Raw genomic sequence first — 24,565 nt, 5'->3', positions numbered from 1 at the left:
TCTAACACATTTTAAAGCAGTTGATATGTTGTGCTTTTATTTTATCATTTACTTTAGGACTCAGTGCACTTGAATTACAGTATTACAACTAATTACCTATTAGAGTAAGCATTGTTTTGTGTGACAGCATTGAAATTATACTGCAGAATTGGTCCTCTGCGTTCACGTTCACTGTCTATGTTTTTATTTAGGACTTCCTGTACTTAAATTATTAAAACGTACACCATCAAGGATGACAATGCTTGCAGTGTGTGTTGTGAACTATATTGCATGAAAAAATTGATTCTCATAAACATTTTTGTTTGGTTATTTTGTGTGGTACACCATCATGTGCAGTACATAATCTACTGTGCGTGCAATCAGCTGCAGTTTCAATTGTCACAGTTTCAGGTGCAAGAACATGTGTTGACCGATATTTACATACCATGCTACACATTTGGTCACTTTGTGTAAACTCAAAGAGTTTTGAAATGAGTATTTTTACAAATACAATTTTTCCAAAGCAGAACATAAAACAATCTGACATGCATTCAATTCTACTGTACATCAAAGTATGACTAAATTATATTGGAACTGATATTAAGCATTTTGCATGCCTTTCTGAAAGTGTGGATAGTGACAGCTTCGCACCTTTGTGTTGATTCATGTCCTGTTTTTCTTTTGAAAGGTGCCAAGCATTTTGATCGACTAAGAGCCTTTTGCCCCCGAAGCGTGTTGTTTTGCAGAATGAGGTTTGATGGCTGGGGTAAATATTTTGGGGATGTGAACTCCGGTTCGAGAACCGTGTCTAAGCCATCGAGAGAAAACTGTTAATGAAATGAGCTCACATGTGCAAGATTGGGCGCGTGTCTGGTTTATATCAGTAAGGCTTCATTTGAAAATATTCATCTTTAACAAACGAAAAGTCTGCCTGTGCTGGGATCCATTTTTAAAGCCATTCGCCAAAATAATAAATGAAGACGCAAAGGCATTCGCTTTCTAGATTAAGACCCGTAAGGTGAAATTTTGCAGAGGAAAACAGTTAGAGGCCTCTTTCCCTCTTCTCTTCCCCCAGTCCTGTACGGTGTTTCAGCCTGCGAGGTGTTGTGAATTTCCTGCATGAAGAGAAACTTCGTACTCTATGGTCTTGGAAGACGCTCGGCGAGGTATTTGGGCACGAGGCGAGGACTGTCTCTGCCCTGCAGATGCAAAATGCTTTTTGGCAGTCTGGCAGTGAGGGTTCGGCAAGATGTTGCTGTAGTTTGCAAGGGGCCTGACGTGGCAAGACAGGAAAGGGCTCTCGCTTTGCGCTGCTGAAAAGAAAGGTCAGCTATGTCTTTTTCTCCTGTGACTTTTGGCATTTGGACACGTCTTCACAAATAAAACAAACCACGTATGTGAACCCACACCAGATCATCTTTTGATCGTAGTAGATCTTAACCACTGCTGAATAAATGCGTGTGTATAGTTCAGACAGATAGATATATAAACTGTCTATCCTGAAACCACTTGCGAAAATATAGAGTAGCATGAAAACTTGCAGCCTCAACAGCACAACAGGCGGTGATTTTCTAATGAAAGGGCACTGAAGAAATGAGCTAGATTGAGCTGGAACAAGAGTCCACTTGGGTCATCTTGGTTCCATTGGCAAGTTCTTCTTGAACAAGTGCTTCTTGGGAGTGAAAATTCTTTCCACCCTGTGGAAAATGTCTCCACTAGTCCCCAGTTTAAGAAATGTTTTCAGGATCTGTAGAAAACAACATATTATGCATAGAATTTGGGTTATCTACTGCATATGTTGTTGTTCTGTTTTTGGGACAGTGCCAAGTGATCTGGGTGGCAGCTTTCATTTCTCTTTTTCTGTGCCAGGCTACAGTGGCCAAGACATTAAAGACACGCAAACAAGTGCAACTTCACTTGTCTAAATAAAAACAGCTTTTTTTAGACTGGGGCTTCCAGCAAATCAAGCAGTAACATACTGTAGGTTTGCTAAGAAGCCATCCTTAAACAAATTTTGAGCTGGGAAAGGTTGCAATAATATTTTTTGTACGGTAGACAGAGAAAAGGTACAGTCAGTAATGGAAACTCCTTTTAAATGAGAGGAAAATAATAGCAATTTATTTGTTTTAGAATAACTGGATTTAGAAGTGCTTTGTCATTACTTATCAGACGTGTGTATTAGGTAAACACTTGCAAAACCTCCTGTAGTAAAGTCATATACAGTAGTAGTTTGGGAATTTTGCATTTTTCCACCCTACAATTATTTCACAACATTGTAAGTGACAGTACGTTGTCATGTAGAACTAATTCATGCCAAGTAATGCACGGCTAAAATGTCACCAGATTCTCAGGACACACAGGAAGGATCATGGGCATGTGTCTGACAATGAGGAGCAGCTGTTTTATTCATGCATATCCGTAAAAATTGAGTATATTGGCATTTTGAGTTTAACAGCTCCTTCTCTGTCATTTGTTTTCTGAGAAGGTAGTTAGCTGTTGTAACATAGTAGCGTAATTATGAGCCAGAATGAGCAAGACTTACTTTTGTCTCCATCTATGGGCCAATCAGTTGAATAACTGATAAGGAGAGGCTCCTTGGCATTGTGTAGGTATAGGCTGAATTAGTGATGTGTCTATTAAGACTTCAAGACTGCCTTTACTGTGTTTAAAAAGAACATATTGTGTGTGCATGAGTGAAGTTAGAGAGGTGAGCTTTTCTTGTGGACTAAACAAAATCCAAATGAATCCCTCTGGGTTGGTCCCGGCACTGCTGGTAATGAATGTCCACTCATCTTCTTTCAGACATGGACTCCAGTGATGAAAGACACCAGGATGACCAGGGCCAGGGACCAGAGGAGTGTCTGCAATTGAGGTGCTGGAAAAGTAACACAGGAATCTAAACAGAAGAGAAAAAAAAGTCGAAATTTAAGGTCTGAATCAAACAGGCTTTTTAAGGCTACTTCTGATGATGTAATGGTCAAGTGATGTCACAGCCCAATTGGTGGGCATGAGTAGACGTGGGTGGAGGCAGGTCACAAAAAAAACAACTTAAAAATAAGTCTCTGCTCGCTGGTAATGATGGTAAAGCTGAGAGGTGCACTTGAGTGCAATGATGTTTGAATGATTCTGGCTCCTCCCTCCCCCCCCAAAAAAAACTATTACTATGTAGAAAACAGCAGGTGGCGAAATATTTACACAATATGCAAATAAAAAGCAATACCCTTAATGGAACTTCACTCTCCAGCCTCTAACACTCAAATCAAAATTGAGCATCTCTTGCGCCTTTTCAACACTGAACCCCTCCCATGAGAGAGCTTTCTTTTACTCATTCTGAAGAATGAGTAATTACTCGTGCAGCAGAGTGATTTATCTATTGAATAAACGGTACAGTATGTTTGCAGATTTTGTTTTCTGCGGGTTTTGTGTGGTGGCTACAACATAGTATTTTTTCTTGTTTGTCTTAAGAACAATTTTCATTCTGAATTTCCTGCTTCTTCTCTTGCAAACCATCTTCCCTCTTATTTAACCGGTTCTGTCTCTTGCAGTTCAGATTCCGAATCATCATTTGGAAACAGTGATTTTTTTTGTATTAAAATGGAGGCATCAGAGCACACTCTGTTTTCCTTTGTCAGTGGGGACATACTGGAATGAATGCAGTTAATTGTCAGGAGCTGGAGATTTTATAAGGAAAGTGCCTTTTCTACAAAAAAAGGATGGCGTACAGTGTGTTTTTTTAATAAAATCATATTTATGAAATGCCTCTAAATTGAGTTTCCTAAGTTTTTTTTTTTTCCTTTTTAAAAATTCAACTAAGTTGACAGTATATGAACTTATTTAGTTGTATTATTAAAGCTGTCATACAGATGTAATAAATCCTTAATACAATTAAAATTGAATACAAGTTTTAAAACAGTTGCTAATGATGATTTAATCCACCCTTCCTGCTTTGGCTGGTAGTTTATGACGTTTGATATTTCAGTTTGGTTTGCAACGGCAGCAGCCCTAGACCTGACAAAGAGTGGCTTTCAGGTGAGCCGAAGGGCAGACACACCCCTCTGTAATCGAATCTAAAATTACAGGCGTCTGGCCAAATCGTACAGGGGTGGTGGTATGTGGTAAAGAGAGATACAGCCCCAGACAGTTTCGCCCAAACTAACCACAGCGCATTTCGGTTTTATACACTGTGTGACTCTTTATAAAACTGCTTGTGGGCCCAGGTGTGAACCCGTATCATCCACGCTGCAACACACAGGCTTACTGTACCTCCTAGTATAGGCTTTTTCACCAATAGCAAAGCCACTCGGTCACCACATCATCGCAAATGAGACTTTAAGAAGCACAATCACGCTTACCTGAACATTCTCTGTGGCATGTAAGGTTTGAGACCACGGCTGAACCTTCACTGATCAGGTTGCGGGTGTGACAGGTGAAGGAGCTGTTGACGTCAGCGGTGTTCAGCAGAAAATCGACACGGCTCCCATTGTGTGTGACTGTCCGACCGGAAACCCGATCCACTGAGGTCCAGAGGATTGACACCTCTGATCCCTGGGCCACTGAGCACTTCAGGGTCACAAAGCAGGCGGTGTTGTTGATGATGGGAGAGATGATGGTCTGGATGATTGGTGTGGGGGCAGGGGCTGAAATGAGGGAATTAAAGCATTACTGTATATATGGCCAGCAGCCATATCACCTGCAACTCACAGCTGGCAGCCCCACTGGAGCTCAGCAGGTGGGAGCCTGGTCAGTACCCGGATGGGAGACCTCCTGGGAAAGCTCAGGTTGCTGCTGGAAGAGGTGTGAGTGGGGCCAGCAGGGGGCGCTCACCCTGTGGTCTGTGTGGGTCCTAATGCCCCAGTATAGTGACTTGGACACTATACTGTAAAAAAGGTGCCGTCCTTCGGACGAGATGTTAAACTGAGGTCCTGGCTCTTTGTGGTCATTAAAAAACCCAGGGTATTTCTTGAAAAGAGACAGGGTTACCCCGGCGTCCTGGCCAAATTTCCCCCTGGCCTTTTCCAATCACGGCCTCCTAATAATCCCCATCTCTGAACTGGCTTCATCACTCTGCTCTTCTCCCCTTGAGAGCTGCTGTGTGGTGAGAGTACTGGAGCATCATCCAGGTGGGGCTACACACTGCTGGTGGTGGAGGGGATCCCCATTACCAGTAAAGCGCTTTGAGTGGAGTGTCCAGAAAAGCACTTTATAAGTGTAAGGAATTATTATTTTTGCCTATCCCAGCAAGCAATGGGTGCACAGAAGGGAACACCCTGAATGGGGTGCCAGTCTATCACAGGGCACACACAGACACAATCACATCAGAGCCCAATTAACCTGCCAGTATGTCTTTGGATTGTATGGGGAGACTGGAGTGCCTTGAGGAAACCCACACAAACACATGGTGAACATACTGACTCCTATTACATATACATATTTAGAATGATGAACCCAAAATCACATTCAGGACGATGGGTTTCCATTCTCTCCTTCTGAACTTCTTAGTTTTGAAATCAAGCCTGAGCAGCCCACTTAAAATAGTCAGTTTACACGTACTTTTATTTTTGTGTGTCCGTTAAAACGTGACCCCAATTTTCTTGTTTTCAAGAAACTAGGATGAGGTCACTTATTCAGAATATAGCCCAGCTTGTTTGCATTAAAGACAAATTTCGAAAACAGTCCAATAGTAACTGCAATGTTTTAGCAATCCCCCTTTGAATGAGGTAATGTAGAAATAACTTTGAAATATAACAGATAATACAGAGAAATGCTCCAGGAAACCAGTGTCTACATGTGGTTCAGTATCAAGGTTAGATCTTTATAAATGCTCTAGACGGACAAATGAAATAGAGTTTGTCTGGTTTAACTTGCCTAGCTGAGAGCAGCCTGAAATAACGAGGCTGAACAAAACACTCAATTCCACGAGGAATGAGCTGGGGTGCTGCTATAAGAGTTTAGATGGGAATGTGGTAAGGTAAGAGCAATGGGCAAGGGGAACTCCAGAAGGTGATATATACAGTATGTAGATGATTAGGATCTAACATGTCTAATAAACATCTGTTATAAAATCCAATTGTTTGGTTTAACAATGATGGCAAATAGCCTGTGTGAGTAAGACAGGTATAAACTGCTTGAGCACTGACAGCGTGGAAGGAGCAGCCTTAAGACTGGATGAAGAATTATTCAATCCAAACTTCAGTTTCTCCAGTCTCTCACCTCCAGCTTGCACTCCATAATAACAGTACACCCTTGTGACACCGAAGAATTCAAAACCCACCCAGAACATGCAAACTGTATGACGCCACTTTTCTGAGCTGTTGATTGGGATCGATGATTTCTGCTGCGTATGATCCGTTGTCCGCAGCAGCGAGATTATGCAGGATCAAAGAAAAATTCTGCTTACTGAATCCAACCTTTTCTTGCTCATAGAATATTATTTCAGAATTATTATATTGCAGCATTATGATATTCCTTGACTCTGAAATCCACTCCAAGGTTTTGAACTTCAGTTTCTCATATCCTGGCACATCCAAGTGAACAGAATCTCCTTCCAGGGTGTATACATCTGTTGGGTCTCCTTCAGTTCCTGTGGTTGGAAATACACCAGATATGACACTTGAATCCCCAGTTATTCCTATCTCAAATACACAATGTTCCTATTATGATGTATTTATCTTGGCTAGTTAAATACTTACAGCTTTCCCCAGTGTTCAAATGCACACATAGGGTGATCTGATCTCAATACAAAAGTCCTGGAACAATGCATCAGATCTGCTGGGCTGAGCACACATTCTACTTGTTTCAACTCAGTTTTTAATTCAGGTTGACTCATGTTGCCAAACATTTCACACAATCCTCAATGTATAAGCACAATAGTCATGCTAAGAACACTTGGGCAATTACTCCTAATGCATGAATCACCTGGTAACACTCAAAGTGACAATGAACTACAACAGTCTTCACCTGAACAAACACAATCAAATATTTTCTCCAATATAAAAATATAATATAATATATATTTTTATATATATTTATATATAAAATATAAAAATATAAAAAGGTTGCAGAAGTGCTCAGTACAGAAAACAATGGAGCAACAAAGGTAACAATCAAAGTCACAAAGAACTACAACAGTCTTCACCTTAACAAACACAATCAGTCAAATATTTTCACTTAGTTCTCCAATATAAATAAGTCGCAGAAGTGGTCAGGACAGAAAACAATGGAGCAAACAAAGAGCACGTAGAGCAAAAGGAAGGGGAAGAAGAAGAGGAAAACAACAAATTACACATGAAATAAGAGCCATTCAAACTGACGATGTAATCCAAGCATGGAATGAGTGTGCGGGAAGCAGAGCGGAGAGGAGCTGGATTCATCCGAACCTTTAGGACTGAGAACAGGTGAGTGGGCAGAAATGTAAAGTAATTAAATAGCAGCAAGATGACAGCACGTTTGAGCATGCCTTAGCGTAGTTTGTAGGCAGAATTCAGAGAAGACCGGAGGCTGGTGGGCAAAACCGACTGCTCACCCCGGAACAAGAGGCTGAAATAGCGAACATGGTTTTGGCAAGTGATGCCCTAAGACTCAAAGCAATCCAATGCTATGTCACGATCGTAAACCCCTCCTCTTAAGGATGCTCCAGCCCTTCCTGGTTTTTTACTCATCTCCCGCACCTGCTCCCTTTTCCAGCCTCCTTTTCAGTTCACCTTAAAAGCCAGATGCTCGCTCTGTTCCGGGCTCTGCATTGGTTCCCGTACCAGGCGAGTCCAGGACCTGGAAGCGCCTGGTCCCATCAAGGTTCCTGTTCCTGCCGGTTCCGAACCTGGTTCCAGTTATAATTCTGTTTGTCTTGGATGGACCGCCCGGTTCTGGTTTTTGCCTTCTCTCGGATTCCCTATTTGACTCAGTTTTGGACAGTTTGTCTCGGCCACACCTCCCCCGAACACCAGCGCACTATGGACACGCCCCTTGTTTTCATTCCCGACTCCTGTATGCCTTTTTCCCCATGTTTTCCTCACTCTACCCCGGATTGTGTCATCTGCATAGGGTCCGGAAAGGATGCTTTCGTGACAAGAGGACAATGGAATGTTTCACAACATAGACCGTATATCCAGATCCACCATTGATCGCGTGCTGAGAACGCACAGGATGTCTATGAAGCAAATACGTTGTGTGCCATTCAAGAGAAACGGTAATCGTGTGAAAGAGATGCACTACTTATACATGCAGGTAAGCTATGAATCTCCAGACAGCAGTACAGTAGTGTGCTCTTGTCTGGGACAAAGGGGTAGGGGAGTAGTGTTACAGTATACAGTACTGTAAGAGAAATGCACAATATCCCCATCACTGTACCTAAATGATTATGTCTTTATTCAGAGAATCTTGGAGCTTGAAGCACGTGCTGCCCCGAATGAGTTCATCCATGTTGATGAGGCAGGGATCAGTCTGTCTACAAGGTGACGGTGGGGAAGAAGCATCACAGGACAGAGAGCAATGGTGGAGGTCCCAGGCCAATGGGGTGGGAACGTCACCCTTTCTGCTTCAATCAGTCACCAAGGGGATGTCTATCAACCTGCGCCTCTTGGGCCTCACAACTCAACACATCTGCTGGCATTCCCTGATGCGCTGCATGACGGATTGTTCCAACTCGGGGTCCCAGACAACACTTACATGTGTTTTGCCATTCGGGACAATGTAAGCTTCCACCGTGCAGTGGTCGTCAGGGAATGGTTCACCCACCACCCTCAAATCCAGGTTGTCTTGCTTCTACCATATTCTCCAGTCCTCCATCCCATTGAGGATTTTTCTTCTGCAATAGCGATGGAAGGTTTACGACCATAAGCCCTATGAGCCAGTCAGTCTAGTCCAGCCAATGGAAGAGCCCTGTGATGATGTTCGCGCCGATTCTTGCCAAGCATGGATTCGTCATGCTAGGAGACTTTTTTTTTCTGCTGCTTGGCCAGGGAAGACATCAGCTGTGATGTAATAATAATAATTGCTTACACTTCTATAGCGCTTTTCTGGACACTCTACTCAAAGCGCTTTACAGGTAATGGGGACTCCCCTCCACCACCACCAATGTGCAGCATCCACCTGGATAATGCGATGGCAGCCATAGTGCGCCAGAACACTCACCACACATCAGCTATTAGTGGGGAGGAGAGCAGAGTAATGAAGCCAATTCAAAGATGAGGATTATTAGGAGGCCATGATTGGTAAGGGCCAATGAAAAATTTGGCCAGGACACTGGGGTTACACCCCTATACTTTTCGAGAAACGGCCTGGGATTTTTAATGACCACAGAGAGTCAGGACCTTGGTTTTACGTCTCATCCAAAGGACAAGAAAGGTGAAAACCTGTGGCCAGATCAACAAGATAGACAGGACAGTTTCTGAAGGCAGCGTTTTTTGTTTTGCTTTCATACATTAGTTGTGTTTGGCAGGTTACTGTGTTTTTCTTCATTTACAGAAAGCATGTTGTGTATTTTACTGTCATTTGTGTAAAAGTTAATCGTCTGGACATTCATTACACTGATTTTTTTTCCAAATGTTTTTGTTCATTTTATTGCATTCCTACATGCATTTCCCCTTTTGATCAGAGAGTTTACTTATTTGAGGCATGGTGTTTTATTGTTGCTTTGTGAGAGTTACAGTACACATACGACATACAGTAAATGAATGGCATTCATTTGAGGGATGTGTATATAGTTTTTCAGCCATTATGTGTTTTTTCCCTGTGTGTGTTTGATTTTGCAGATGTGGTATTTTGTATTGACGACAGTGTCAATGATTTTGTGATAGTGGTGAATAGTTCTAAGAAGTTTAGCGTAAACAATTGAGAAAAACTGTAATACAGTTCCCCACCTCCTTTCCTCACGGAGGTGGAAAATGTATGATCATCGTCCATATGATCAGATGTCCCTCTTGAAAGCAATGGATGCCAGATGCCTGGACATATCAACTAGAGACTGCCAGGTTGAAAACTCAACATTTTGGCCGTGGAGCCTTCTTCAGGTGTGAAGACACCTGGCACCCGAAGAAGGCTCCACGACCGAAATGTTGTGTTTTATTTCTTTCTTCTCTTTTCAGCATGGAATAAACCTTTTACTTGTTCCTTTGCAGCCTGCGCATGCTGACGCAGCTGCCCACCTCTAATAGGCAAGTGTGAGCAATGGTACGTGCAATATTTCTTCTACACCACAACAGGTAAAGCCTTGCTAGGAATATTTATTAATTCAATAACTGAATCAAGCTGTGTCACCAAGAGGTCACTTCGGATGTAAGAAAGAAAACACTTTGGATCTCCAACAGGGGGAGCAATTGTCACTAAAATAGATGCAAAGGCTCTATTGCATGTAGATCCTGTCACACTCAATGAAAAACTTTATTTCTGTGTTCTCTTCTAAGATATTCATCTAATTATCGATTTTGCCTGGAAAGTTACCGCTAGCATACCTCTTTATTGCTTTGTAACATGTCCTAACCTTCTCCTACCTGAACTGGCGGTTAGAAAATGAACGGGCGGATGTGCCAACCTTATATATTTTATCTGATCCGTAGTTATCAAGGGTCATGTCTCTATGGGTTAGAAGAACTGAAACTCCCTTAAAATAACCTAGTCTGGTCCCAGGGCAGACAGTCTGTCTACTTTTCTAGAGGACACAAATTCAAGTTTGAAGCACAAATGGATTTATCTTTGCATTTGGAATGTACTAGGACGTGGTGATATACTATAGTTGCTACTCATTGTTTATTAATGTTTTATTTATATACTGATGGAAAAAACACCTCCTCTTCCACACTCTGGCCCTCCCGTCTGTGTGGAACAGGCTGAAGAGTGACCCATCCGTGAAGAGGACCTGATGCCACTGCTGACGAGTCCATCGCAGCCTCTGTCTGGCCCAAGCCAGTTGGGTGTGACGTCTAGGAGGTGTGAGCAGAGGGCCTCTGACAGGTCTCCTTGCTCTAAGGCCAGCAGCATGGAGCCTCACTGTCCTGTCACTGATGCAGGCACTGTGTTTGCCGGCAGTTTCAGCAGCAGTACAGGTGGCAGATCTGAAACGATCTCTCAGATGGACCAGTCCTGCTCTGGTGTGGTCACTCGAGGGCGACCGGATTTTGGACAGTCATCTGTCCTGCTGGTCTGTTGAAACCTTCTCTGCAGTCGGGACACAGTGGAGCGGTTTACTCCATAGTGTCTGGCAATGCTGGCACATGACATGCCTGCCTGCAGCATGCCAATGGCCCTCTCCCTCGATTCTGGTGACATTGGAGGAATTATGGAAATCACAGAAAACTTGCTAAGTGTGGCCTTTTTCTTGCAGTGACTTAAGCTTTGCATTAAGGCCTAATGAGCTTTCGTGTGATTGGCAAGTTGCAATGCCTCAATGCACAAGCTGAACTGCTGTTCAGAGGGCTTAAAACAAATTGACAACCTTTTGTGAAAGTACTGTACATAAGCTATAACTATAGTATTCTTATTCCAGAAAATGTTGCGTTTCTTTTTTCATCACTGTATATAAACAGTAGCTTATAAGATATGATTGACAAAAGATAGATTGTCAAAACGTGGTCATTATTATTTATGTAACTTTTAACTTTTTAACTATTACAATTTTACATTTCAAAAGTAAAAAAAAAAATGTATTTAAATTGTGCTTTGTGAATGATACCTTTCCTTAAAAAGCAAAATAGAAAAATAAAGTTTGATTGATTGGCAAGTAATTGGGAAGTATTACTATTACTTATTTCAATAGCCACCATGAGGATATTTTATTAAAACTCTCTAACTGTTTAGCAGTCCGCATGGTTCATATCAAACAGGTTACTGGAATCAGGTTTCCAGAGGGACTGTGTTAATAGATCCTCTCCAGTTTTGCCACAGGATGAGAACTCTGGGATGTTATGGTGGTGCAGGGGTTAACATTGCTGTCTCACAGCCCTGAGACCCTGGGGAGATCTGTGTGGAGTTTGTATGTTCTCTCATCTTTGTGCAGGTTTTCTTTGGGTCTGAAAAAATACTGGCAGGTTCATTGGTTCCTGGGAAAAATGGACGAGGTGTGAGTGAGTGTGTTTGTGTTTGTGTCTCTGTCCTGATCCCTTGCCTTGTGCCTGTGGCTTGCTGGGATAGGCCCCCACTGTGCCCCAGAATTGGAAGAAGTGGTTAGAAAAGGGATGGATTATAAAACATTAACTTCCTTCTTCTGACTTTTTTTTCCAACAAAGCTGATCTTTGTTTTATGTTCTCCGAAATGTTGTCAAGGCTGCGTTCCTTCCTCTCAAGCTGTTCCATAAAAGTGCAAAAAAGGCATTTTTTCTGATGAAACTGCACTGGTAGATTAGTACTAAATGAAACAGGAAATATCTTATGACTACACCCTTCTATAAAACTCTAATGCAGAGATCCTTACTCTCGATCCTGAAGAGCCAGGGGGTCATTTTGTTTTCTATTCTGCAAAATTCTTCTGATTTTTATTTTGCCCATGTTCTCAGTTACTTTGTTGTCCTATTGTTTTAAGTAGCTCCATAATTTTAATACTTCTAACCAGGATCTGAGGTAATTTATAGGTAACTGTCCATTTAGTGAATGTCTTGTCTGATCAACGATAAAATACTTAATACTGTATGTCTAAGTTAGTAACTAATCAGGGTAAATGTTTGATTGACACAGGTTGGAGCACAAAAATTAGAGACCACTTCTTTAAAACCCACAGGGTTGTAGGTGAATGCACAATGTTATAGAGCCTTGTCCTGAATCTTGTCAGATGTACTGAGTATCGTCTTGGACTCCTTGCAGTAAGTATAAATGCGTTCAGTGACAATGTGCATAAAGTACACTGTCATGCATATCTATCTGTACTGGTTATTTGTTCTGAGCAAACTTTGCACAGTTATAGCATGAAACAACAGACCTTTAATAAAACTGTACAGTACATAGTTCCTAGCCTCACCAGTACATTTCTTCTTACAATTTTGCATACAATAAAATAAGAGGGAAAGAAAACTGAATTAATTGTTCAGAATTGATTAAGTCTAAAAAAGCCAGCTTAAATCTTCTAGCATCTTTGACAAGTCACTCATTTACAATCTTACACTCCACTTTTAAAACGGAGAAAAGACAACATTATGTAGTTGAATCTCATGAAGGAAACATACCGCAATTAGGCACAACCGGCTGACAGATATTCCAAATCCAAATAGACATTGATTTTACACTTAAAATATAAAAGACAGGTACAATAGTTATGGAGGTTTGTTTACCCAGGAGACGACAAATTATACTGTTGTATAGTATTATAGAATTGGCAGGAAACAGAATGGATGTTGTACAGTAAGGCTTTTTGAAAAGTGGAAGGGCACAAAGAGAGAGAAAAAGTCGCCAGTAAAAGTATTCAATCCTACCTGCTAGGATCAAAAAGCCCAAGGCTGCTAATGCTATCAGTTTGTCCATTGCTGTTGGCCCTCTGTCAGTACTTGTGATACTGTACCAAGGATCCGCATTAATACTCAGAATTTATATGGCACAAATCACATCCTCTTCTTGAAAGGGGAAAAGCAAGCCAAAAGATACCATATGACAAATTATCTTGTTACGTTTTATAGAACTTGTCTGATTCATCACTAGTGGCAAAGTGAAGCTTCTCTTTGTTGGCATTTTGTAAATGAGAATAGATCAGTAAGGATGTGGCCTTTATTGTGGACTAAAACGGGAATATTTGCCACAGAGTGAAAGCTAACTACAACAGTCATCTGTAACAAACAGGGCAAATATGACCTTTTTTTGACATTATACTGTAGGCACCTAGGGGACATCAGCCTGTCTGTTGTCTTCTTCCTTTATCTTTATTATGATTAATTCCAGGGGAAAAATCCCAGGAATAAAAGTCTGGGGAGAGGGCAGCATGGTGGCAAAGTGTTTAGGATTGCTACCTCACAGTGCTGGGGCAATGGGTTACATCAGTGTGGAGTTTGAATATTCTCCCCTTGTATGTGTGGTTTTCCTCCTGGTGTTCCATTTTTTTTCCTGTCTCAGTCCAAAAACATACTGGTAGGTCAACTGGCTCTGGTGTTAGTGTGTGAGTGTTTGTGTCTGTGTGCCCTGCATGTTATGCTACAAGCCAGATGAAGTTTAGGACCCTGTGCGTTGGCTGACAGAAGGAAAAAGCTGTAGAGGAGAAGAAGGAGATTCTAGAGCGTACTTATCCGAATCGTAGATCAAAAGGCCGTGGTCCAAGACAGGTTCGAAGGGCAGGAAGCGAAAGGTTCAGGAGTCAGGTGAATTGTCTTGTGAGTGAGAACAGGAGCTCCGCTAGGTGAAAACCAATACTGAGCGTTGAGGTCCTGGTGGTGAGGGCTTAAGTAACCCAGGAAGTGGAGGGTGCAGAGAGGGAAGTAAGATCTGGCTGGTTGATTAATTGATGCAGTGGCGTTTGTTGGAATTGGAAAGAGCTGGAGTCTGATTGGGAACAATGCAGGGTCGTTCGCGAGAGGTTGGATTCTGGTTTTGGGTGGTTGTGACACCACAGTGCACTGAGACCACTTCTTGGGTGTATCCCACCCTATGCCCTTTGCTTGCCAGACTAGGGTCCAGTTCCACCACAGTTCCTACTCTGAAGTGGGTTAGAAAATGGATGGATAGATAAAAGTTATGATGTGAGAGAACATATTTTAAATCCTGCCCAAAGTCATACAAGGCTCTCTGAAGTTTCTAATACCTTGGAATTGTAGAAAGTGTCCAAACAACCTCTCTCTGGCAGAACATCTGACACCGTTCTGTAAAGTTTACATGGACAATTCCCTGATAGCAGCATACACACTAAGTAGAATACAATTTATTCATGCACAAAACAGCATTAGGTTCATGGCTCGTTTAGAGGTCCACAGGAATTAAACTCAGAAAACCCTATGGCTTTTGAGAGTGAAAAGTCCTGCTCAGCACAAGAAGGAACTGCAGATTCAGACATTTGGTGTAAGTGCTTGGCTGAGAAGCCAATGGTGTGAAGCTACCATCTGTGAGATTATGAGACTTAGAGACTGAATGTTTCCAAGTCAGAATTGAAATAGAAATTAAAATTTAGAAATATAAATATTTTCCTAGAAAGTAGTCTATAGAAATTAGAATAGAAATTATAAGAAGATGTCTTTCTCCTTAATACAATACATAAGCTTTTTGTTAGAGTTTGGAGCGTTTTGTGAAACAGTTACCAATGGTGAAATACGTCAACTGGTAGATCTTCAGCTTCCTCCACAGAGGAGTGTTTTATTACCTGTGACAGGAAACAGTTGTCTGCACCTGTAGTTACAGTATGTATAATTTGAAAGTGACATGATGGGAATTGTTAGCAGCTGTTGGAGGGGAATTTAATGTGGTGTCCTCAAACCTGAAACACCACCCAGTATGAGTGAGCTGTAAAAGGAGTACAGCTTAAAAAAAGCTAAAACTGAAATTATGTTATGGCTCAATTGTTAATATCACCTGGCCAATTTCCAAAATTGTGAGCATATTAATGCTGAATTGGTTATATCATGATTTTACCTGGAATAATGTGATTCCTAATCCCACTGATTGGAGTCCTAAATGACCCTGTGAGGAGCCTTTATTTTCGAGTGACTCAGGGGGTGTATCAGTGATAAATATCTGCAGGCCCACTGGAAATGGTCAAGGCTTAACTTACAACACAACCGATAACTGGAGCTTTGTCAAGCACATTCTCCATTCTTTATTTCTGAGTCAGAACCATTTAAGTCAACGTCTTCACAGGAAAAGCAACATGACTTCTTTACTACTGCAGAGTAAATCTGGAGTCTACCGGTTTCCAGTCATCGAACACAATGACTTGAGTTAATGATGTACAAGCACAAACTTAATATCATAGCACTTACTGTAAGTCAGTAAGCACTTGCCTCCATGCAAGGTATGTTCTTTGCAATGCATTTTATCAACACATATGAAACAACACATGTTTCAGTGTACTGTATTATTTCTACAGTTGTAGTATAAAATAATGTTGTGATATTTCTGAGAATCGTAGTCTTTGTTTTGCCTCAATATAATGCAGCAGGTTGAAACAGATTTCTAAAATGTTGGAAAGTGCATGAGAACTCCATAGATTCCCACCACCTACAATTAACCACTAGTTTCCACCAAAATATGGTGTATCTCCAGCCCAGCTCCCATTCATTTCCATTCACTGGTAGTCATTATCCCGGGGAGATCTGCAGTCGGCCGTCTGAGGTTCAGAGTCAACTGATGCCTTCTCTAAATGAAATGAGAAAAAGCAGGTTAAAGGCTAAGTGACAGAATGTGGGCCACAATATATATATATTGACACCTGAAGAAGGCTCCACGGCCGAAACGTTGTGTTCTCTTTCTTCTTTTTTTCAGCATGGAATAAACCTATTACTTGTTCCTTTGCAGCCTACGCATGCTGACGCAGCTACCCACCTGAACCACAATATATATATATAAATATAGTTTTAGAACCAGGAGCTTTAAGAGGTATCTACCCTTTATAAGCCTCTCTCCTTCATATTCTAGTTTCTTCCAAGTGAGTTATGGTTCTGGTGAAGGACTAGGAAGCGTGATAACAAAGGTGGGTGCAAAAGTGATGATTTTAAGTTGAATAAGTGACTGGTAAGACACGATAACACACAGGGGTAAGGAACTAGAGTGGTGCCAAAGAAAAGAAAATAAACAAAATGGAGCTGGCTAAGAAAGTGAGGTAAAGCTAACCTGATAACAAAAGAAAACCCGAAACACACGGTCTTCGGCGTCTTCAAAACCCTAGCTAACCTTCACTGACTACTCAAAGCCATACAAGACAAACGGCACTCACCCGTACTAAACTACTGTTACTAATACAAAATCAACTAAGTGTGTAAAGTGTACCCAACAACCTAAACTAACCTTATACACAAAAGTTCACACAAAACTAGGAATACAAATAAGTAATCAACAGGAACAGGGTACAAAAGAACACAAAAGTTGAACATGTAACACACTAGGGCAAGGTTATGGCAAAACAAGGATAAACACAAACAAACAAAAGTACAAAGAAACAAACAGAAACCAACAAAACAAAGCTGAAGGTATCTGAAAATACACACACACAAAGCAAAACAAACCAACAAAGCTGAAGCAAAAGCGAAACAATGCGAAGCGATAACCAAAACAAAATAAAGCAAAGCAAAACCAAGTGGGACCAAAGTCAAACAAAAGGCCTCTTCTTCCTGAAAATGTTATATTCTGAATAAGATGTACTCTGATTGGCTGAGAGGCTGATTAATGATGATGTCACACTGAAACAGTGGTGTAATGGTGGGCCAATGGGGGAGAGAGAACAATCAAGGTCAGCAGTGTGGAACATAACAACAAACACACATAGACCACACACTGGGACGTAACAGTGTGCCAAAGCATTTTGGTTAGGGATACCTGAATCACTGAACCAGCTACTTGGCATGAAGTAGTTTTAAACTTGGGAGAAGGCTAGGAGCTCTAAAGATGGAGCCAAGTGCAATTGTTACTGTTCTTAGATGTTGAACGCTTATGTGTTAAGCTCTGATGTGGAAGTATACATCACAACAAGCTCATTAGACATTTGTCAGGCTGGTTTTCTTATGCTAGAACAGACAATACAAGAGTCAGCTCCAGTAATGTGGCCCCTTCACACTATCTCAGCAGGCTCAGTTGTTTTTCAGTCCTTATAGCTGCTGTGGCAATGCACTCACTCTTATGTCCATAATTTTCGATAGTGATACAGGTTACTCTTTTTTGTCTTGGTCTGGCAAAGGGATTGGAATTCTAGGAATTATAACATTTGATTATTTTAGTTTTTTTCCCCATATTATTAGATTTAATCCGAAACATGGTCAAATTGACAGGAGGATGTGTATCTCCTTTGATCTTCTTTGTTATGAGATACAAATGTGAGATGACTAAACAATTAAGAGTCTTCATCTATTGAATGGTTCAGGTTTCAATATTAATTTTCAAGTCCTCAGAAGCACTGGATCTTTAACAGGTTCAAATAAGAAATCGGACTCAAAATGCTGACCCTTCTGAGATTTCTGTTGTATTTTGGAGGCATCTAAAACCCAAATCTTGAAAAGTGTAGGACAGCAGATCAAGACCTTTAGTGTTTCTGGCCACTGGCTATCATTGAGATGTCCGAGTGACAGAATTGTGACAAAATGGCTCCCTGATGAAGACCAATGGTCATTGTATTTCAAAATGCCCTCTAAGAATGAGATTTTCTTAAATAACTGCACTCCATGAACATGAACATAAACTTAACTTGAACATGACTTAACTATTTCTAATCATCACCAGGATATGAACTCCAATGACAACAGACATCATGATGACCAGACCCACAGAAAACAGGATTATCTTCAGTAGGTGCACTGGAAACCCCTGAGATGGACCTTCCAAAAGAAAATGACAACATAATGTTAATTAAGGTTTCAAGTTACAGAACATAAGGGCACTTACAATCTCCAACAGGTTCAGAACTACAGAAACAAAAACAAAAGAGCTGGGCAGCTCTAGGTCCCAACAATTCCATATTTCCATTATTCGTATCCCACCACTTAACTTAATTACTTAATTGAATAAAGTATAAGCATTCCACTAGCCATACTTGTCTTTTAAATCAAAATAAGGTGATTAATGGAAATGATGCAGGAATCAGTCCATCAAGGACTTGAGTTGCCTATCCATGGACTAGAAATGAGTAATGGAGTTTATAACAGAAGTTCAGGAAGAACTCTGGATCCTGATGTCACCTACCTCCACTCACCCACTTATATCAATCTGGCATCTGGGATTTCAATGTACATTTCTCTCTCATACCCTTCCCACCTCCCCATCTACAACCTTGTAGCAGCTCCCAAGCTCATTCCTCACAATAGTGGGCAGCCTCATTCTCAGCTAGGGCTGTTACACCAAATGCTGTCTACACATTTCATTCCTGTATCTCTTTCATTAGAATATAACCAATGTCAGAATGAAGGTTAGAAGGCACTGAAGGTCATATAGAGAAGGTGAGTCGGTGTCCTGTTGATAAGTCGTCCACTTACTTGAATTTCTGTATTGACACTTAAGGTTTGGAACTGTTGCCGTCTCTTTACTAATTGCGTTTTGAGCGTGACAGGTGAAGGTGCCACCCTGCGTGTCCTTTGTCTTCAATGGGAGGTGGATCTGGCTGTCATTGAGAGTGACAGTCTCTCCAGAGTCCCATTTGTTCCAGGTCCAATGTATGGAGACGCCTGACCCCTTTGTCACAGAACACTTCAAGGTCACGTAGCAGGATGTCTCTCCAGTGCTGGGAGATAAAATTGTCTCTATGGCAGGCTTGGAGACGAAAGCTGGAATCATCAGCAATCCACATTATTGTAATCCAGTGCTTACTAACCCAGTTATTAACTGACTCATTAATAGCCCAAATTAACATTTAGGTCTAAATTGAGCCCTAGTTTGCTATAAAAAAAACCCTTTTCATCTAAAGCTTGAGATGTCTGAATTGTCTCTAATCTCTTTTCCTCTGAAATGTAACTACACATCAGATGTATTATAATTCATCTGCTACAGTCCTTTGCTTGCAAGACTTTTGACTTCCCGAAGCAAAGTACTGTACTTTACAACAGCAACAACAGCTCATTCCTGCAAAAATTGAGGAATATTGTCCTATTGAAAAATCAAGACAGTATTCTGGCATTAAAATACCTTACTTTATACAGAATACTGGGACAAATGATCATGGAGGACAAATGAACTGGATGAACTGCCATGTGAACCAGTTGCCATGCTACAAGTTATCATGGTGGCTAGTTACTGCAAGGATGATGAATGTTGTGGTGAAGGTGTATTTTGTGTCTCAGACCAATTTGTTATAGAAGTCAAATGTCTGGGACAAACATTTTTAGTCTTATTCTATATTCACATCCTTATTCTAATATATTGTTATTATATAATATTGGTTGCTTAATGGCAAAATTAAGTAATTACAATAAGTAAACAATTTAGTACAATAAGTAAAATTAAAATAAGTACAATAAGTAAAAATTAATTCAATACAATAAGAACAGAATTTAATCTGTGACTTGAGCTCTCTATTAAAGATCATGTCGGGTAACAGAATAATTCAAAACTTACTCTGGATGTGCAGTCTGTAGGTCACGACTTTCATCCGTTTGCCTTTGGCGTCACTAATCTCTGCTGTGTATAATCTGCAGTCTTTTACTCCCCCGTTTTTTAAGACCAAGGACAAATTATGTCTGCCAAATTCAACGATCTCATTATCAAGATAATATATCACTTCCGAATTATTGTATTCCAGTATTATGATGTTCTGCGATTCGCAAATCCACTCAATATTCTTGTACTGCAGCGTCTTGTATCCGGGCACATCCAGATGGACCGATTCCCCTTCTACTGCGGACACATCTCTGGAGACTTCTTCAGTCCCTGTGTTGGACAGCACAATGATTGCTCTTCATAGATTTCAATCCTTCCTGAGTGGTCTGTGTGAGTGTGCGAGTGTGTTGATTGAGGAAGGGTGGGATATATATTAACTTAACAAACAAAAAGAACTAAAATATCTAACAGCCTATAAAGTCATTCAAAAACCAAATAAAAGACAACAGCCCGATTGTCAATTGCTGTATAGAAAAAGAGACTGCAGCACATGCTGGAGATTCTAGGCTTCTAGGTCTTCTTGTAGTTTTGGTCTGCTGGATTCACAGTGACTAATAAACTTTGTCACCCGAGCTCAAAATGGTCTCACTTGACTATTGAACAGGTGAAGATAACGTAGCCTAGATAATAGTTCAACTGGGAAAAAAGTATAAACAAATAAACTCTGTTACTTCTGCTTCTTCCTGAATTCCTGTAATTAAAGGGATTGCAAGACCACAGCACTTGAATGCATGGCTAGATTTTGTTTGGAGGGGGATTCATATTCTTAACCTAGTGTCCTATACGTTGCAATAACTGCGTATGAGACTGCTTCAATTACACAATTAATCTACCCTCTCCCTCAGGGAACAGGGCATCATGACTCACATAGTGTACTTCCTCACTTCACTTCCTCTATGTGCAGTGTTATAATCTCTAATTTAAGAGGCTGTTTTTTTCTCGTTTTCCCTTTTCTGCCTGTGCTGATTTCCTTCCTGCATGATCTTTAATGTCTTGTAATAGGGAGATTTGTTTTATTTATTTTGAGAATCAAACTTGGATACATGAGACATTTTTGACAGAGCAGTGTGGAATTTAGATAGAAGCCACAAATGTATAAGTCCGCCAAAGAGAAACGTTGACATACGGAAGCACTGTACAGTTATGAAGAGAACAAAAACACACAAAATTGCAATAAGGAACCATGCCGATGTACAGTTGTGCATCACCTTGAGAGGTGTCATTCATTAGACAGAGCAAAAGAGTGGTGCTCACTTAAGAATTATTATTCTTTGGTTCAAGTCAAGAAAAGACAATTTCTAATCCACCACCACTGTCTTTGCATTACAGTAGTATGTTGTCCTGTGATAGGTGGCCAGCCCTTTGGCATAGAGTATTTCACCAGTGATGGAGAAAATACTGTACTAATTAAGCCTCCTCCAAAAAGTGCTGATTTCTGCTACATCAAAGAGCCAGCCTCCTGTCGTGGGAAAACAGAGAAGTATTGTGTTACTTAAGGAGTTACGTCATTATATCTGGCCCAAGTGTCAAATGAGATCTGTAACATTTCCCACAGAAATTATGTAATAGTATGTGTGCTCTGAGAAGACTGCTTTTAAAATACATCTATAAAATAAATTGTGGATTGTTCTCATAATACTATCATACACTCTGAGCAAACTTTGGCTGCGCACAAGTTTTAACTCCTACCCTTTAACTCTTGAGCTCGTTCTGGTGACAGAACATATTTTCACTACAGGAACTTTAATTATTTTCCTTGGAGAACATACCAACATGTTTCAATTGGATATCTGCCTACGAAAGGACAAATTCATTTGTTAAAGGTGGGATGTATAAAAAGCCAAATATTTATCGACACATATCTCATTTCGTGTTTTAACTCACAGATAGGAGGAAGTGGGAGAAGGGGGCAAGTAGCCCAGGGAGGAGGAGGAGGAGAAAAGAAGAACTGACGAAAAGATCTAGAAAAAGTTTTAGCGGAAGGCATAGTGGGTCTCAGCAGAAATAAGCTGAAGTAGTTCAAGTGGGTAGCTTCTTCAGCATGTGTAGGCTGCAAAGGACCAAGTAAAAATTTGTTCCATGCTGAAAAAAGAAGAAAGGAAGCACAATGTTTTGGCTCCTCTTTGGGTGTTTCTGGAGTTGGCTGTGGGGCCTTCTTTGGTTTTGACACCCGAAGAAGGCTCCACAGCTAAAACGTTGTTTCTTTTCTTTTCTTTTGGAATGAACCTTTACTTGAACCTTTGCAGCCGACACATGCTGACACAGCTCCCTACTGGAACTAACAGAAGGAAGTGTCTGCAGGCATAAGTAATTCACAGTGCTAAAAATATGGTCCAGGTTTCAATTTAGTAGTTTGGTCAAGTTCCAATAATAAGAAAACTAGACAATGAACTTAACATTTAATGCTAAGTGCTTTAGCGTTAACGTGCGTGGCTGAGGAAATGACAGAGATGGTTGAGGTTCTTAACTTGTTTCATTAGAAATTCTCAACTCTCACTTGTTCTAATGTTAAGTGACAAGCAGGAAAGCATATGTACCCCATGAGTCTTTTATCCCTTCTCTTGCGATGGCCTGAAGCAAGAAGTTATCTTAATTTGGAAATGTAATTTTCAAGTATGCAGTGGAATAAAAACAACCCAAATCAGTCTGAAGAGACAGAACAATAACCTCTAGTATGATATACAGTACATATCACTTTGCTGATGTATTTACAATCTTATTTATATAAACAAGTAATATTAATATAAGTAGAATGATTCATTTTTGTAACTGTCTAGACCTACTTCACCATCCTTCTGAAGTTTTTTATTATTTATTTTGTACAATAATTCGGTTTTTAGGCCAACAAAGAAACAAAGTTGTTGTTTTTTTTTAGAAAGAAAGAGCAAACGTTGACAGTCATTAACAAAAGACGGACAGGAAAACATTCGTCAGACTTACCTGTCAAAATAATCGCACCCCAAACAGTTAAAAAGAGGAAAACGTTCATCTTCTTGTTTCTCTTTTTAAGCCGTTGCTGCCCAGGGGTCATCTTTGGTCTTTAAGAATCGGGAAAAATGTTAGTCCATCCTCATCCTTTTCTCAATAAAAGGAAAAGGCCTTGAAAGAAAGTCCTTCAGTTTATGAAAAAGATTCTTAATTAACTGACCTCCAGATACGGCTGGAATCAAATGTATTGCCTTTATGGACAATATATTTGTCTTTACTGGACTCAAACCTTTTGCAGTTTTTCTTATGAGGTGTAGTCCCTGTCTTTTACTTGTACAGCGGTTTCCTAGTCAACATCCTCTTTTGGAGTCTTACCCCAGTCACAGTGACAGCAACGTTGCACTGTAGAAGTTCTATGAGTCCTTCCTGTGTGTTGAGCAACACACAAGTAAATAAGTTATTTATCTTCGAGGAAGTGAAACACTCTGTAAATAGCTTGGGTTGAGGAGCTGTATCTTGTCATATCCAACAGTTGTCTGAAAGGGCCAAAAAAGTTGGAGGTCAGGAGTATTTCTTTTTATATGGTAGGGTGTTTGCAATGTGTATTCATAGACTGTTAACAGAAACAATATTAAAGCAGATACAGGCTCCTGTGACATACACACCTACAGGCTCGACGCCAGCAGCCATGTCACCCTGCAGCTCACAGCCCGCAGCCCCACTGGAGCTCAGCAGGTGTGAGCCTGGTCAGTACCTGGATGGGAGACTCCTGGGAAAGCTCAGGTTGCTGCTGGAAGAGGTGTTAGTGGGACCAGCAGGTGGCGCTCACCCTGCGGTTTGTGTGGGACACCATACTGTAAGCAGGTGCCGTCCTTCGGATGAGACGTAAAATCGAGGTCCTGACTCTCTGTGGTCATTAAAAATCCCAGAGCGTTTCTTGAAAAGAGTAGGGGTGTAACCCCAGTGTCCTGGCCAAATTTCCCATTGGCCTTTACCAATCCCCCTCTCTGAACTGGCTTCATCACTCTGCTCTCCTCCCCACTGAGAGCTGGTGTGTGGTGAGAGTACTGGAGCATCATCCAGGTGGGGCTGCACACTGTTGGTGGTGGAGGGGATCCCCATTACCTGTAAAGCGCTTTGAGTGGAGTGTCCAGAAAAGCGCTATATAAGTGTAAGCAATTATTATTATTATTATTATATACAGTGTCAGATCCAAGGGATACACAAATCTTGTGGCAAGTGTCACAAGAGTTTTCCCTGCTGTTCTGATACTTTCTCCTGTGTCACAACAGCGAACTGTATTCTGGAAAAAAATCTTTAGGGGAACTAACACAGAGGAAGAAAGACACTTTTGTTCTCTGTGACATATACAATAATGAGAATGATTTTTCATTATGAGAAATGTGACAGTCTGTACTAAAGCCACAGTTGGTCATGTTCTACTTAGAAGAACATTAAAATAAAGGGG

The 24,565-nt window shown here is 40.8% G+C and overlaps 2 long non-coding RNA genes across 2 annotated transcripts; one reads left to right on the top strand and one right to left on the bottom strand.

Moving 5' to 3' along the window:
* Nucleotides 1–1,155: 1,155 nt before the first annotated feature.
* Nucleotides 1,156–3,745, top strand: LOC148659990 (uncharacterized). Its single transcript, XR_015939345.1, has 2 exons — nt 1,156–1,304; nt 2,782–3,745. It is a non-coding gene; the product is annotated as an uncharacterized LOC148659990 (long non-coding RNA).
* Nucleotides 3,746–4,507: 762 nt separating this feature from the next.
* On the bottom strand, nt 4,508–23,466 carry LOC148659989 (uncharacterized). The gene is made up of 6 exons (XR_015939344.1): nt 23,110–23,466; nt 20,128–20,439; nt 19,053–19,340; nt 18,285–18,398; nt 13,374–16,230; nt 4,508–4,616 (listed from the first exon to the last, which is right to left on the bottom strand). It is a non-coding gene; the product is annotated as an uncharacterized LOC148659989 (long non-coding RNA).
* Between the last annotated feature and the right edge of the window lie 1,099 nt (nt 23,467–24,565).

This window comes from Lepisosteus platostomus, chromosome 6 (genome assembly GCF_059453375.1).
Source record: "Lepisosteus platostomus isolate fLepPlt1 chromosome 6, fLepPlt1.hap1, whole genome shotgun sequence".
Classification (NCBI taxonomy): Eukaryota; Metazoa; Chordata; class Actinopteri; order Semionotiformes; family Lepisosteidae; genus Lepisosteus; species Lepisosteus platostomus.
This window is presented reverse-complemented; position numbering and strand designations above follow the sequence as displayed.